Consider the following 14,838-nt stretch of genomic DNA (forward strand, 5'->3'; position numbering starts at 1 on the left):
TAGGCATTGCTCTGAAGTGTAATAAAACTCCTCAATCACCGTATCCCACCACAAAACACCGACTCTCAAATGATATGAATAATAAAGGCCAAGTATGGAGGGGAAACGAGTAATCACCCAGAAGATAATATTTTTGGGGCCACCATGTGAGCCAAAGAGACACAATAACATCAGATGAAATGGGCTTGGGCCTAATAACACGTACCATATATAAAACATGGTTAAAAAATGATCCTTAAAATAATCCGTTGCGAGTCTGTGCACAAAATAATATGCTTACCAAGAAATAAGCTGCCTATATTTGAAAATAATAATCCAGCCAAAGACAAGGAACCAAATTGAGCCGAGTCGGATATCAAACCAATATTACTAAGTTGCAAGAGCAATCAATAGAGAAATCATGACCCGAACACATATAACATAGGAAAATAAACAAGTGGGCCAAGTCGAGTTGACACGGACTGAGTTGACCCAATTCAAGTTGACCCAACCCACTGAGTTAACCCAAGCGGAACATAATGGGTCTAGCACTCCCCCATTGGGTTTACCATGTGGAACAAAACAAACCAGGTTTGGGTCACTCGGCAGACTAAAATCTCTACAGCACCTTGTTGATTTTTAGGACTCCATGGATTTAGCTCATGGAGAAAAGGAGAGATGACATATTGGGAGAAACTAGGAGCAAGAAAGGGGTTATGGACGTGTGTCCTAACCCTTTCCCTGAAGCTCAATTTATCAATTAGTGAAACTATGATATTACAATTATGCCCCTAAAACTTAATCTAATTCCATCAATGCCATCTCTATGAGATGACTCTTTATTTACCATCTTGTCATCACTATATAGGCCTATGGACCTTCTCCTTGGTCTAGGAGCTTTGAGCTCATCTTCCACATCTCTTGGATGGGTGGGTCTTCCTTGGTCTTATGGGCTTGAGCCCATCTTCTAACACACTTGGATGTGTGGGCCTTCCTTGGTTGTGTGGGCTTGGGCCCATCTTCCAACTCTCCCACTCAAGTTGGGGGTGAGAGAACATCATGAATGCCTAGCTTGCTGCAAATGGTGTATAGGATCTTCTCATATAAAATGGTAGTCTACCATATCCTCCAACACTCCCCCTCAAGCCGGTGGTTTCTTCCAAGAGGCCCAATTGGCATAATATAAGTGAGAGTAAAATCACTCCTAGCCATAAGACATCGTTCCATACTAGGGTCAAATAGCTCGTGTTGGATGTTGGGCAAACTCCTATCTTCTATAGGTAGTGGGTCTATAGGCATTGCTTAGAAGTATAATCAAACTCCTCCATCAATGTGTCCCTCCATAGGACACTAACTCTCAAATGGCAAGAGTAATAAATGCCAATTAAGGGGTGTAATAGGTAATCACCTAGAAGATTATATTTTGGGGCCACCATATGCTTTCTATTTCATCAAATAACCAATACTGACAACAATCAGCAACTAACAAGTCTTTCAATAATAATGTCTCAGCCAAAGAGATACAATAGTAGCAGATGAAATGGGCATGGGCCCAATAACACGTACCAAATAATGAAAATCCAAGGACCCATAAAATAATCCATTGCGAGAATATGTTGATCAAGGAATAAGTTGTCAATTAATTCCACATAATATCATGCTGGAGCCAAGGGACCGAGTCAAGCTGAGTTAAGTAGTAGGTAGTTGAGGCACGAAAGAAATAGGTATAGCACTTAGGACCTAGACCTATATAATCGAGGCAGGAAAACAAGTGGGCCAAGTCAGGTTGATCTGAACTGAGTTGACTCACTCTGATTTGACCCGACCCACTAGATTAAACTGAGCAGCACGCAATAAGTCTCTGGTCAGTGGGTTGACCTAACAAGGTCTGGTCTGAGTTGGGCTCGAAGTTGAATCAGCACTGGATGAAAAATAGTGTCCTAACTTATTAATCATTTAATTTTTCAAGAAGTCATCGTCCCAAAACATCACAAAGGAACAGTCGTCTCCCTGAAATAGCCTAGAAAATCTTCAAACCGTGCTTGAAGCTCGGTATATCAGATGGCGAGATACCTACGAGACTTGATGGTGAAATCAATTTGGCTATCATCTTCGTCCTCCCAAATGAAAACCTAGCTGGAGCAGGAAAGGCTAGCAAAAAAAACTCTATCTTTGGAAGTTACTTAAATAGGAGAGGACCAACAAGGAGATTCTGAAATCAGTAGAGTTGTCATCCAGAAATGGCAACACAACGGAATACAGTCATGAGACATTCCAAAAAATAGATATAACAACAACAACTGATGAGTCTCTGTAAATGGCAATGGACTTGGAGCAAGGAGATGAGCCAAGGAATTTTCCAAAAAATAAAATAGCAGCAAGAGAAAATGTATTCTCGGCATAAACTTATTTTTACGATAGAGAAAAATAATCTAGTGCAGAATAGTTGTTCAGCTGACAACTAGTGTCACGTGATACGATGACAAAGGCAATTGCTATTGTTGGAAGATAAGATCAAGCCCAAACGACCAAGGAAGGCCCACATGTGTAAGATTATTATAAGATGGGCCACATGACCAAGGAAGGACCACAAGATGGGCGCAAATCCATAAGAATTAGGACCCACAATGATTACCAAGAGTTGGCATCCATATCACATCAGTTGGAATATCAAGAAGGACTCACAAAAGTATCTTTATCCTAGGGTCACGACCAAGAAGAGTTTTAGTTTGAGTTATATTTGTCTTTTATAAATATTGAGTTATTTAATTACGTTAGGACTTATCTTTAATTGTTAGAGTTTGGGTGTAATTGGGACAAGGGTAGTTTTATTGTAATTGGACTCTACTACCTTCTACTATTATAAATAGAAGTTCATGTACTCAGATTACAACAAGTTATTGATATCAATGAAGTCTTTCACTTTTCTATAAATTCAACATGGTATCAGAGCAGGTTCTATGAGTTGACTTGGTCAACTCACAGAGGTAATGTGATCTTTTTCTCTAAACCCTAAACCCTAGGTCTAGGTTCAAAGTATTTTTTTTTCAGTCCCTACAATTGTAGTTTTCATTGCGATTTTCACCTCTATAATTAATTTTCATATTTCAAGATATATATTGATGGAAAGATATTTTAGTCTAATTTCAAAATAAGAATTATTTGTTCTAATCGGAGTTATCTACAGAGAGATATCGATATTTGAATGAGAAAAGGTCAGATTGCAAAAAAGTTCGAGTAGCAGCAGCAATCTTCTGATTCCGAGGTATTTTTTGCTATCAAGAACTAGACTTTATATGGAGAAATATATATCAAACGAAATATATTTAAGTCTATTCTTTTACCTATTGAACCAAATTTTAATCTGATTTATTTACAAAGAGAAATCAATATTTGAAGCAGCAAACGTCAGATTGAAAAAGAGGTTTGAGGGGCAGCAGAAAGCCTCAACTTCTGAGGTATTTAAACTATCAAGAAAGAGACTTTATATGGATAATTATATATAAAGGGAAAGGTATGTAAGTATATTTTCTGACCTATTCAACCAATTATCGGTATGATTTTTTATAAGGAGATATTGATCATGGAAGAGTCAATGGTCGTTCTAGAAAAATAGGAGAAACAGAACTTAGTTCGGCCAGATGACAGAGACCGAAACCTATCAGATTATTTATCTTCTGATAATTATAATTTAAGAATAGATGTTATACTTGGATGAAATTTATTTAAGTCTACTTTCAGAAGGAAAAAATTTCATGTCAATCAGATCTATATTGAAAGATATATTCGAATTGGAAGAATCAAAGGTCATGCTGGTATTCTGTTGGATTGAAAAATCCGAATTTATGCCAATTGTTTTGCGTCACTTTTGGAGTTGATCAGGAAAATATCTCACTTCTCCCTGGTTTGAGGGCTTATTTATAAATCTCTGTCATTTGGGTTGATTGCTACATCTATGATATTGGTTTCAAGCTGGGATCATTGCCATTACCTCCCAGCTTGAAGGGGAGAAGTAGAAGAAGAATAAGAAAGATGTATTTTATTCCTTATGTTGTGGATAAGTTTATGTGACCAAAATATTCAATAAAGGGAGAGCACAAAAGATGAAACTTGTGCATCAAAGAATAAATTTTTATATCGGATTATTTCATGGGTTCTTTGACAAAGTTTACTATTTGGTTTGTGTTATATGTGTTGGAAGATGGTCGTGTTATATTTAGCTGCAACTATTATATCTCTTTGGGGACATTATTATTGAATAAGAGGTGGCCTCATGTCATCATTTATTTTACCCCGTCAAAAAGATCAATTTTTTTTGTGGTTGGGACTCCATGATCGAGGAATTTCATCCCCGTCAAAAAGATGAAAATTATTTGTGCTTGGAAGTCCATGATGGAGGAACTTCATCCCCATCAAAAAGATGAAAATTATTTGTGGTTGGGAGTCCATGACGGAGGAACTTCATCCCCGTCAAAAAGATGAAAATTATTTGTGGTTGGAAGTCCATGACGGAGGAACTTCATCCCCGTCAAAAAGATGAAAACTATTTGTGGTTGGGAGTCCACGATGGAGGAACTTCATCCCCGTCAAAAAGATGAAAATTATTTGTGGTTGGAAGTCCATGACGGAAGAATTTATGAATACATCTATGTTATCCCCCCCTATAATGGCTTTTATGTCTCCTACCACTAGAGAGTCTTTGTCCTGTGTAGGGACACGGTGGTGGACACTTCAGAGCAATGCTGAGAGACACACTACCGGTAACAGTGGAGTGTGCCCTACATCCAGCATAAGACTGGAGTATGAAGCAATGGTTTACCGGCTAGGAGTGATTTTTACTCTCACTTATAATGCCGCAGGGCCTCATGGAAGGACACAACAGGTGAGGGAGAATGTTGGAAGATGAAGGCATATTGGAAGATGTGCCATTTTATACATCATTTGTAGCAAGTTGGGAGTTCATGTTGTTCTCTCACCCCCAGCTTGAGGGGGAATATTGGAAGATAATATCAAGCCCAAATGACCAAGGAAGGACCACTTATGTAAGATTATTATAAGATGGGCCACATGACCAAGGAAGGCTCACAAGATGGCCGCAAACCCATAAGAAGTAGGACCCACAATGATTACCAAGAGTTGGCATCCATATCACATCAGTTGGAAGATCAAGGACTCACAAAAGTATCTTTATCTTAGGGTCACGACCAAGAATAGTTTTAGTTTGATTTATGTTTGTCTTTTATAAATATTGAGTTATTTAATTATGTTAGGACTTATCTTTAAGTGTTAGAGTTTTGGTGTAATTGGGACAAAGGTAGTTTTATTGTAATTGGACTCTACTACCTTCTACTATTATAAATAGAAGTTCATGTACTTTGATTACAACAAGTTATTGATATCAATGAAGTATTTCACTTTTCTATAAATTCAACAGCTATATGAGGAAAGCATGCAACAGGACAACAACTAAACAAGTAGAGTCTGCTATTCATCGCCTCCATCACTAGTGCTTGAATCGCAGCTATTGCAAACGCCGTGGCACCCCTCTTCTTCTACTTTTCGGCGGCGAAGATTTCTACTTTCTCCTTTTTTGAGTCAATTACTCTAGTTTAGATGAAATGACAAGCGTGGTGGAAAATGCATGTGGACGTGGGCTGGATGGGGATGGAGATGATGGCAATTTATTTCATGTAGAATCAGTGCCCAAGATGAAGGATGTACAACACTTGCACCTCCTTCCCTGCCTTCTTCATCGCCTCCTCGCACTCCATATCCCTATCATAGATCAGATCTTGCTTGTTGATAGGGACCAAAGGTGTAATAGTAATACCATATACGACTCTGATATAAATACCACAATAAAAGTTTCTTTTTAGTCTTCTCGGCATCACAAACATCTCTTCCTTTTTTGACATTGGTACTACTCTTTTCAGTAATAAAACTATCACTATATGGCTAGCGACTGATGACTGATCTAGAGCCAAGTGATGCCGGAAGGCAAAGGATTCAACACTCAGATGGTGGAGACTTTCCTCTTAGGAATGATGTAAAGAAAGCCAAAGAACTAAAATAATCATAGATCTAAAGGAGATGACAAAAAAAGAACTATAAAAAATGAACCATCAATATGACAAAAAAAGGGTTTCTGGAAGCCTAAAAATCATAGCTACGAGTCCTAAAAATCAATGCTCTGATACCATGTTGATTTTCAGGATTCCATGCATTTAACTCATGGAGAAAAGGAAAGACGATATATTGGGATAAAACAAGAAGAAGAAAGAGGTTATGGACTTGTGTCCTAACCTTTCCCCTAAAGCTCAATTTATAGATTAATGAAACTACAATATTAAAATTATGCTCTAGAACTTAACGTAATTACATCAATGCCATCTCTATTAGATGACTCTTTATTTACCATCGTTCTATAACTATATGAACCTATGGGCCTTCTCCCTGGCCTATGGCCCTTGAGCCCATCTTTCATATCTCTTGGATGTGTGTGCCTTCCTTGGTCTTATGGGGTTGAGCTCATCTTTTAACACATTTGGATGTGTGGGTCTTCCTTGGTCGTGTTATGTCCATCTTCTAATACTTCCCCCTCAAGTTGAGGGTGAGAGAACATCATGAATACCCAGTTTGCTGTAAATGGTCTATAAGATTTTTTTGTATAAAATGGATGTCCACCATATCTTCCAACACACCTAAGTTGGAAATTTAATTTATATATCGTCTTCCCCTCTTCCGAACGCAGCAGAAAAACAGAGAGATCTGAGAGGTATCGTCGCAGCTGTCAGTGATGAACAAGCGATCCCGAGGAAGCAGCTCTAAGATGAATCAGAAGTTTCCTAAAAATAGTAGTAAGATCTTCCAATGAAGCAGCAATGACGAATGCAGAAGAACCATCAGTTAAAATCAGCAACTCCGCGATATTGTCTTCAGATTAATAGCAGTAGGTGGTAATATAGAATCAAGATATCTTCTGTAAATAAACTCAGATTCATACGAAGCAGAAATGGTAACGCAGTGGTGCCGGTGGTTGCCAAGCAGAGCAGGATTAGAGCCAGCTCAGTAAACTAGCTAGAAGATTTTGACAGCAGGAAGATACGATTCTTTCTTCAAAAGATAGCAGAGAACATTAAAAACAAAGACTCTCTTCCTAGTATATTAAATTCAAGGTACCGAATAGAGAATTTTCTGGAAAATCAGCAGTAAGATCAAGATAAGTTTCTGGAAATCAATCGGTAAACCAGCAGCTTGTATAAGCCATACCAACGAAGATGAAGATGCCTCTGTTGCTGAAAAAAAATCTGACTAAACCTTGATCTGTTGCTAAAGGGCTACGTATCTCCTGCTAATGAGATGCAGTTATCCAAACAGAAATCCAAACCAAAAATTATGCTTCTTAAAAGGATGCATATTTTCTGTTAATGAGATGTCCAAACAAAAATACCAACGGGAAATCTGGAACACCCCTAAAATTGAAATTCCAAACCGAAATTCTTGTTGTAACACTCCTTAAATAGAAGCAATGACACAGAGCAGAGATTTCGATATGGAATCCGAATAGGTCACTAATTGCTTCACCAATGTGGGCGAGTTTCCTCAGAGACAGATGCGTCTGAGCTTGCCACTTCCATTCTTGCCTTTGCAACAGCAAGGAATGACTTCAATGATGATGATTTAGTGCTTCCTCTGCTCTGACTACATCAAGACCACCACATACCAGACTGCAAAAAAATTAATGCTCCCTCTATCGAGATTACTGCTCCCTCTACTTTGTTACATGGAGACTACAACAGCAGATGAATAATGAGTACCATGCATACTCTAATGCATACAAGCATTTCACAATATAATCAGCAGCAGATGAATACGTGGAGACTAACTACTTCAGAAAAATTCTCTTACTCTACTGGTATCCAATGACAGATGCACAGAGTAACAAAATCAGCAACCAGAATCAGTAAGGATTCTTAGGAGCCAATAATCAGAAACAACGACTACCAAGGATTCATAAAAACCATCAATCCTATCTGCATCATGTGGATGCCCAATATTGGAGCACAACGATTCTCTAGCTTCCAGTTGAAGTGGTTACGTCGATTAACAAAGACTCAGTTACCAAGCAACCGGTAACCGACAAAAAACAATGGAAAGGAGCCAAGAGATATCCAATATTAAATCACACAAATAAAAATATGAACCTTGCCGGAATAGGATCGAGGCAGAGAATTATCAGCAGTAAAGACAAACAACAACAGACTTTAAATAATCATGTAAGGGAAAAAAACCCATAGAGTAAATAAGATCGAGAAATTTTAAAATAAAAAATAGGAGAAGACACAGAATCACGCACCCAAAAAAACCGAGAATTCTAAAAACTACAGATACGAGTCCTAAAAATCATGTTTTGATACCATGTTGATTTTTAGGACTCCATAGATTTAGCTCATGGATAAAAGGAGAGATGCATAATTGGAGAAAATAGGAGGAAGAAGAGGTTATGGACTTGTCTCCTAACCCTTCCCCTAAATCTCAATTTATAGATTAATAATCCTACAATATTACAATTATGTCCCTGGTACTTAAACTAATTACACCAGTGCCATCTCTAAGAGACGACTCTTTATTTACCATCCTTCCAACATTTTATGGGTCTGTGGGCCTTCTCCTTGGTCTATGGGCCATGAGCCATCTTCCACATCTTTTGGATATGTGGGCCTTCCTTGGTCGCGTGGGTTTGGGCCCATCTTTTGACAGTTGAAAAGGAAAAAAATTTAGACATATAAGCTCCCACTCCATCGGGTCATCTCTAGGCCTATATTTTGAAGAATCTTTCATGCCCTGCATGTTAAGTTGTGGAGCCTAATTAAATCTTACCGTCCGACATGATATATTGACTGATGTGTCATTAAGGGTAGTGTGGGGATTTCACACTTGTAATCCAATTCCCCTATTTTATTTTTATATATGGGGGCACCGTTGTTAGGGTTTTATCATTTTGACAAGTATCATCATCCTGAGGAGCATTTGGAATTGTAGTCCGAGATGTTAGAGAAAAGCACCCGTAAGTGTGTGTGGTTTCTCTTTGTAAACTATTTCATCTTCATAGTAGATTATTGTAGCGGCGGAAGCAAGGATATAGTCTCACCTCAAGTCGAACCTATATAAATCTTGTTGTTATTTTTCGTTGCTTGCTTTTATTTCTTTCATGTTTATTATTATTGATCTCATTAGTTTGAAATTAGAGCATCTAATTCCTAACTATTGGTATCAGAGTTTTGGTTTGTGATTGAAAGAAATGGTTGGCGGAGAAGGATTGACACTTGGAATCAACAAGTTTGATGGTATGGATTTTGCATTCAGGAGGATGCAGATCAAAGATTATATATACCGTAAAAAGCTGAACACACCACTTCTGGATATGAAAACAGAAGGTATAAAGGATAATGAGTGGAATCTCATCAATAGATAGGTGTTGGGAGTAGTCCCATTAACACTGTCAAAGAACGTTGCTCACAACATGGGGTCAGAGAAAACCACAGCGGGATGATGAAGATTCTGTTTGACATGTATAAGCAGCCTTCCACAAATAATAAGGTACATCTCACAAAAAGAAATCTTCAATTTAAAGATGATAGAGAAAACATCAGTAGCATAGCATTTGAATGAGCTTAGCACAATTGTCAATCAATTGACATCCGTTCAAATTAAATTTGATGATGAGGTTCATGCATTAATTCTTTTGGCGTCTTTGCCAAAATTTTGGGAGCTTATGAGGGTTGCTGTTAACAACTATGTAGGCAATGGAAAATTGATCTTTAATGATGTTCGGGATACCATTCTTGTGGGGGAAGCTGTTATGATCCCGGATCTAACACAACGATTTGTAGGGAAGAAGAAGAAAAGAAAAGAAAATCAAGCCAAAGGGAAGCTTGAAAACCCTCGGTTCTTTAAGGAGAACACACACCCCTGAGCTCGTTTAGGAGAACTCAAAACCCTCTGCTTAACCTAAATTCAGACTTGTCTCTTTTCCATTCTTTACACCCTAAATAGTGACCATGTCAACAATGTTCAAGAGAAAATTACAGATTGCCCCTCCACGGCATTTAAAATAAATAAACTTAATGACTAAGTAATTGACTTAACTTACTAACTAAGTAACTTAATGACTAAGTAACTGACTCAGCCATGGCATCTTTAAATGACTCGGCCTGCTAACATTACACCCCTCCTGAAAAAAGAGCTTGTCCTCAAACTTGAAGGTAGGGATGCGTGCCAAAACGTTGCCATATCTCCCCAAGTAGCATCTGTGGCATCCACGTCAACCCACTGGATGACACAAGTGGCGTAAGCGCTGCAATGTAACACTCTGGATGAAAAGATTGCTATATCTGAAACCCTCCACTAGTTCCCCCAGTTGGCAAAAAGTTTCCTCTGAAAATTAACAATTTTTTTAATCCAACTACTCTACTATGGTAGAAGCACCAATAGTATTCAACATATATTCTCCACCTTGAAGTGTATTTGTTGCTCCTTTCCTTTCTGCTTCAGCCTCCTTTTCACGTTCTTTCCAGCTCTCATATGCATGGTCATCTATTTGTTGCTCATGCCTACAGATTGGGCATGAATTATGTTCATCCAGCCATGGCTTGAGGCAATTTGGGTGAAATAAAAGCTTGCAAGGCAACTCCTGCATCTTGTCATCTATAACCAAGTTCTCCCTGCAAACTGCACATTCTGTCTCTCTCCCTAGCTTCACCCAGATTTCATGTGTGATTGTGATGATTGGAAGCCTTGCAACCATCTCTTTTGAGGCTGGAGGTGGCTTCTTTGGTCCAACACCAATTTCCTGTAGTGAAGCTTCAATGACAGAATCAAGGTCCTGCAAACCACTGATTTCTAGCTTAGTATTTACCAACTTTTCCAGCATTGCAGAAGCAGCATCAGGACCAAAATTTTTTGTTCTATTACTCTCCCCATGGGATTGAGAAGACTCAGAAGCACTAACCTGCTCTTGTGTGTTACCAAGAGTTGTAAGTAAATTCTATGCCACAAGCCATGCAGGTGGCCGGGGCTCAGGCCCAACTGTTAAATGTCCTTCAAATAGAAATCTAGAATCTTTGTACGGAGTATTTGGTGGAGTCTGAGGCCCGGGGTCCATTCTCTACCTCATCTAAATGTTCAAGAGCCCTAGCAGTGCATGCTCCTAGGTGCTCCTTCAGTGAAGACTCAACAACAATGCGTTATGCATCTTCAAAAAGCCTCAAACCTGCATGCCAGAATCCTGGTGCTATATATCTAGTCTGCAAGATCGTTGCAGCCCAAAAAATTACAGAATAAATGCATTTACAAAGTGACGAAGAAGCATAAGAATAGGTTTCAAGAAGAATGGATTGGATCAAAGACACGGCTTCTTCAAAGGTATGTTTCTTCCCTAGCTGTTTTTGCAGCTCTTGCAATTTCTGCTTCATAGAATCTTCGGACACCATTAGTTTTAGCTCGCTTTTCCTTCTTTCCTGTAGCTTCTCTAGTGTCTTAGAAAGGGAAGCAAAATTCCAGATAATAAGAAATGAATTTCCCACACTCTTCATGGTCATGGCAGAGAACCAGTATGGAAGCATTGCACCCACAATCAACCCAATGAAAACTTTAGGTGTCAAAACATCCACTATGGAAATTTCAGCACGGCTCACAAAGGCACCAAAGAGAGCCAAAGACACCAGGGTGGCTGAACCAATGGAAAACCCCCTTCCAATAGCAGCAGTAATGGTTCCAGCGGCCTCAAGGGCATCAGTTATTTGGCTCACAAAGGCACCAAAGAGAGCCAAAGACACCAGGGCAGCTGAACCAATGGCAAACCCCCTTCCAATAGCTGCAGTAGTGGTTCCAGCGGCCTCAAGGGCGTCAGTTATTTCGCATATCCTGTGACTCATGTCAGCCATCTCAGCAATACCTCCAGCATTGTAACTAATGGGACGATATGCATCAATGGCCACACCAGTAGCAATGGTGTACAACATTTCAAAAGCTGCCACTGCAATGCCATACATGGCAGCAAGGCTAAATCTCACAAAAATGCTGACAACAATAGCCTCATTGAAACAATTAACATGTATGTACACCTTTAATTGGGCACAAGCTGAGAGGACTGAAACAACTACAACCCCATCTAGCTTAACACCTTCAACTAGCCATAAGCCTCTTTGCTTGTTCTAAGCATACCCCGCAATCCTCCTAATCCAAGAACTCACATTTCTTTTAGGCATTTCATCAAACATAATAGTTAAAACTTCTTTGATCCCATTATCAACGCCATTCAGATCCCTCCAACACATTCCAGAAATTCCAACAAAATTTCCAATAAAGGCATACTGTGTAAACTCATATAGACCTCGGTATACAACCAGGGATATTCTCCATCACTAAAACCCAGTCTCTTGAGAAACATGTATTGTCAAAAAAAGAAAATTGAAATAGAAAGCTTCCCAGGAGTCCTAATCCAAAGACCCACACATAGCCAATAACTGAATCAGATTTTACCTTTGAGAAAACCTTCACCGCCAGAAACCCAAATGCAATTTGTAATTTTATGGAATTCTTTATTCTTGGCTGTTCATCCTACTATTGACATCATTTCTCCAATTTTTTATCCACTCTACAATCAGCTGGAATAAGAGAAACTGGCGGGTGTCCGAGAAGTTTGGGAAGGAGCTTCGCTATTGCTTCATATAAGTCGCGATATGAGGTACCCCTGAAGCTAATAGGGCTTTCGAAGTTCAATCTCTAATTATTTTGGAAAGCAAAGTCAAAGTCCCAGTCCTGAATGACGGAGACCTCACGGAGGATTCTTGGAACCATGGTGATCTCATCCAGGCTCTTCTTGCCAATGACCTTGACAACAAAACATTGTGCCATCAACGACGGACTTGGCGTAGTAAACCTTGGCAAAGGGTCCCTGGCTGATGAGCCTGTTGAGCTTGTATTTTCTGAACAAATCGGGTGTGCCGGCGTTAAGGACATGACGGTCTCCATGGGTAACAAAATCAATCAACCCTAAGGAAAGTCTCGAGTCCTGAGGCTCTTCGCCTATGCTCTTGCTCTCATGCTTGCCTCAGACTCTCGTTCTGCCACGGTAACAATTTCCACTTTGAAATGAAAATCTCTGGATTTTTTTACCTTCTTGTTCGCATAAACCTCTAATGATGGACAATAAAAAATGCTGGGTAGAAGATATGCCTCATGACGAAGGAGAGCCTGGCCTATTTTCGACTGTTAGCAGCAGCAAGTCGTGGCCAAAATTTAGCATGGGGTTCCTCTGCTCGGAAATTTCTAGTCTCAATTTCTGGAAGAAGGTTAGGTTTTCATGAACAAGGGAGATTTGAGGTCGAACTCAAATCTGGCTGTTCTGACTCGATTTTGAGGTCGAATGATGGGCATCAACTATTCATATTCTAGAGCGGCGACCTTCCCCTCTGAGGCCTTAATGTGATGTTTCTCAATTTATAGCAATGTCTCGGACATTATAGTGGAAGACTCACACATTCCATTACGCAATGTTGAAACCCATGTGTGTATTTCTCCCGATAGATCGAGTATGGCAAGCCATTTTTTCTCGGGACAAAGCATCTCTCATTGTGTTCCCACTCTGATACCACGTTGTTAAGATCCTGAATCTAACAAAGCGATTCATAGGGAAGAAGAAGAGAAGAAAATAAAATCAAGCCAAAGGGAAGCTTGAAAACCCTAGATTCGTTAAAGAGAACGCACACCCCTGAGCTCGTTTAGGAGAAATCAAAACCCTTTTTTTAATCTAAACGCATACATGTCTCTTTTCCATTTCTTGTACCCCTAAATAAGGATCACATCAACAAGGTTCAAGAGAAAATTACATATTTGCCCCTCCACGACATTTAATGTAAATAAACTTAATGACTAAGTAATTGACTTAATCTACTAACTAAATAACTTAAAAACTAAGTAACTTAATGACTAAGTAACTGACTCAGCCAAAGTATTTGACTCAGCCACGGGGACTCTGCATGACTCGGCCTACTATTGAGTTCATAATAGAAGTTCGTAGAAAGGACTCCGAAGAATCGTTGACATCTAATTCTGCCTTAAGTGTCGATACTAGGGGTATGAACTTCGAGAGGAATTTCAGCAAGGGCAATAGTAGAGGGAAATCAAGGAATGGAAGAAGAAAGTCCAAATTCATAAGGAATGTGGAGTGCTGGAATTTTAGCAAGTTAAGTGACATAAAGAAAAACTGCAGAGCACCGAAGAAGATGAAAAGAAAAACAATGCTGAAAATTTGGTAACTAAATAAGTACAAGATGCTTTACTCTTGTTGGTTGATAGCCCTATTGACTCTTGGGTGTTTGATTCAGGAGTTTCTTTTCACACCACCACACATTGTGAGATCATGGAGAATTATGTTGTTGGAGATCACGGGAAGTTATATCTTGCTAATGGAGAACCTTTGGATATTGTTGGTATTGCTAATGTCAGTTTGAGGATGTGAAATGGGATAGTGTGGAAAATTCACAAGGTGAGACATGTGCCAAAACTTATGCATAAACTGATTTCAGTAATGGCAGCTTGATGATGAAGGTCATAATGTGAATTTTAATGGTGTTGCTTGGAAAGCCACTAAGGAAGCCATGGTTGTTGTACGAGGAGTTAAAATTGGAACTATTTACATCACTTCCAGTTGCAGAGACACGGTTGCAGTTGCTAATGCTATTACTAATTCTAACTTGTGTCATTATAGGCTCAATCACATGAGTGAGAAGGGAATGAAAGTGCTTCAGTCCAAAGGGAAGCTACCAAGGTTGAAAACTGTAAATAACAGTATTT

The 14,838-nt window shown here is 39.2% G+C and overlaps 1 pseudogene; it reads right to left on the bottom strand.

Annotated features, from left to right (window-relative positions):
- Nucleotides 1-10,444: 10,444 nt before the first annotated feature.
- On the bottom strand, nt 10,445-11,471 carry LOC137938340 (E3 ubiquitin-protein ligase AIP2-like; annotated as a pseudogene).
- Between the last annotated feature and the right edge of the window lie 3,367 nt (nt 11,472-14,838).

The sequence above is a fragment of the Aristolochia californica genome, unplaced genomic scaffold (assembly GCF_029961685.1).
Source record: "Aristolochia californica isolate CCGP_79_NKW_82.1479 unplaced genomic scaffold, dmAriCali1.0.hap1 SCAF_8, whole genome shotgun sequence".
NCBI lineage: Eukaryota > Viridiplantae > Streptophyta > Magnoliopsida > Piperales > Aristolochiaceae > Aristolochia > Aristolochia californica.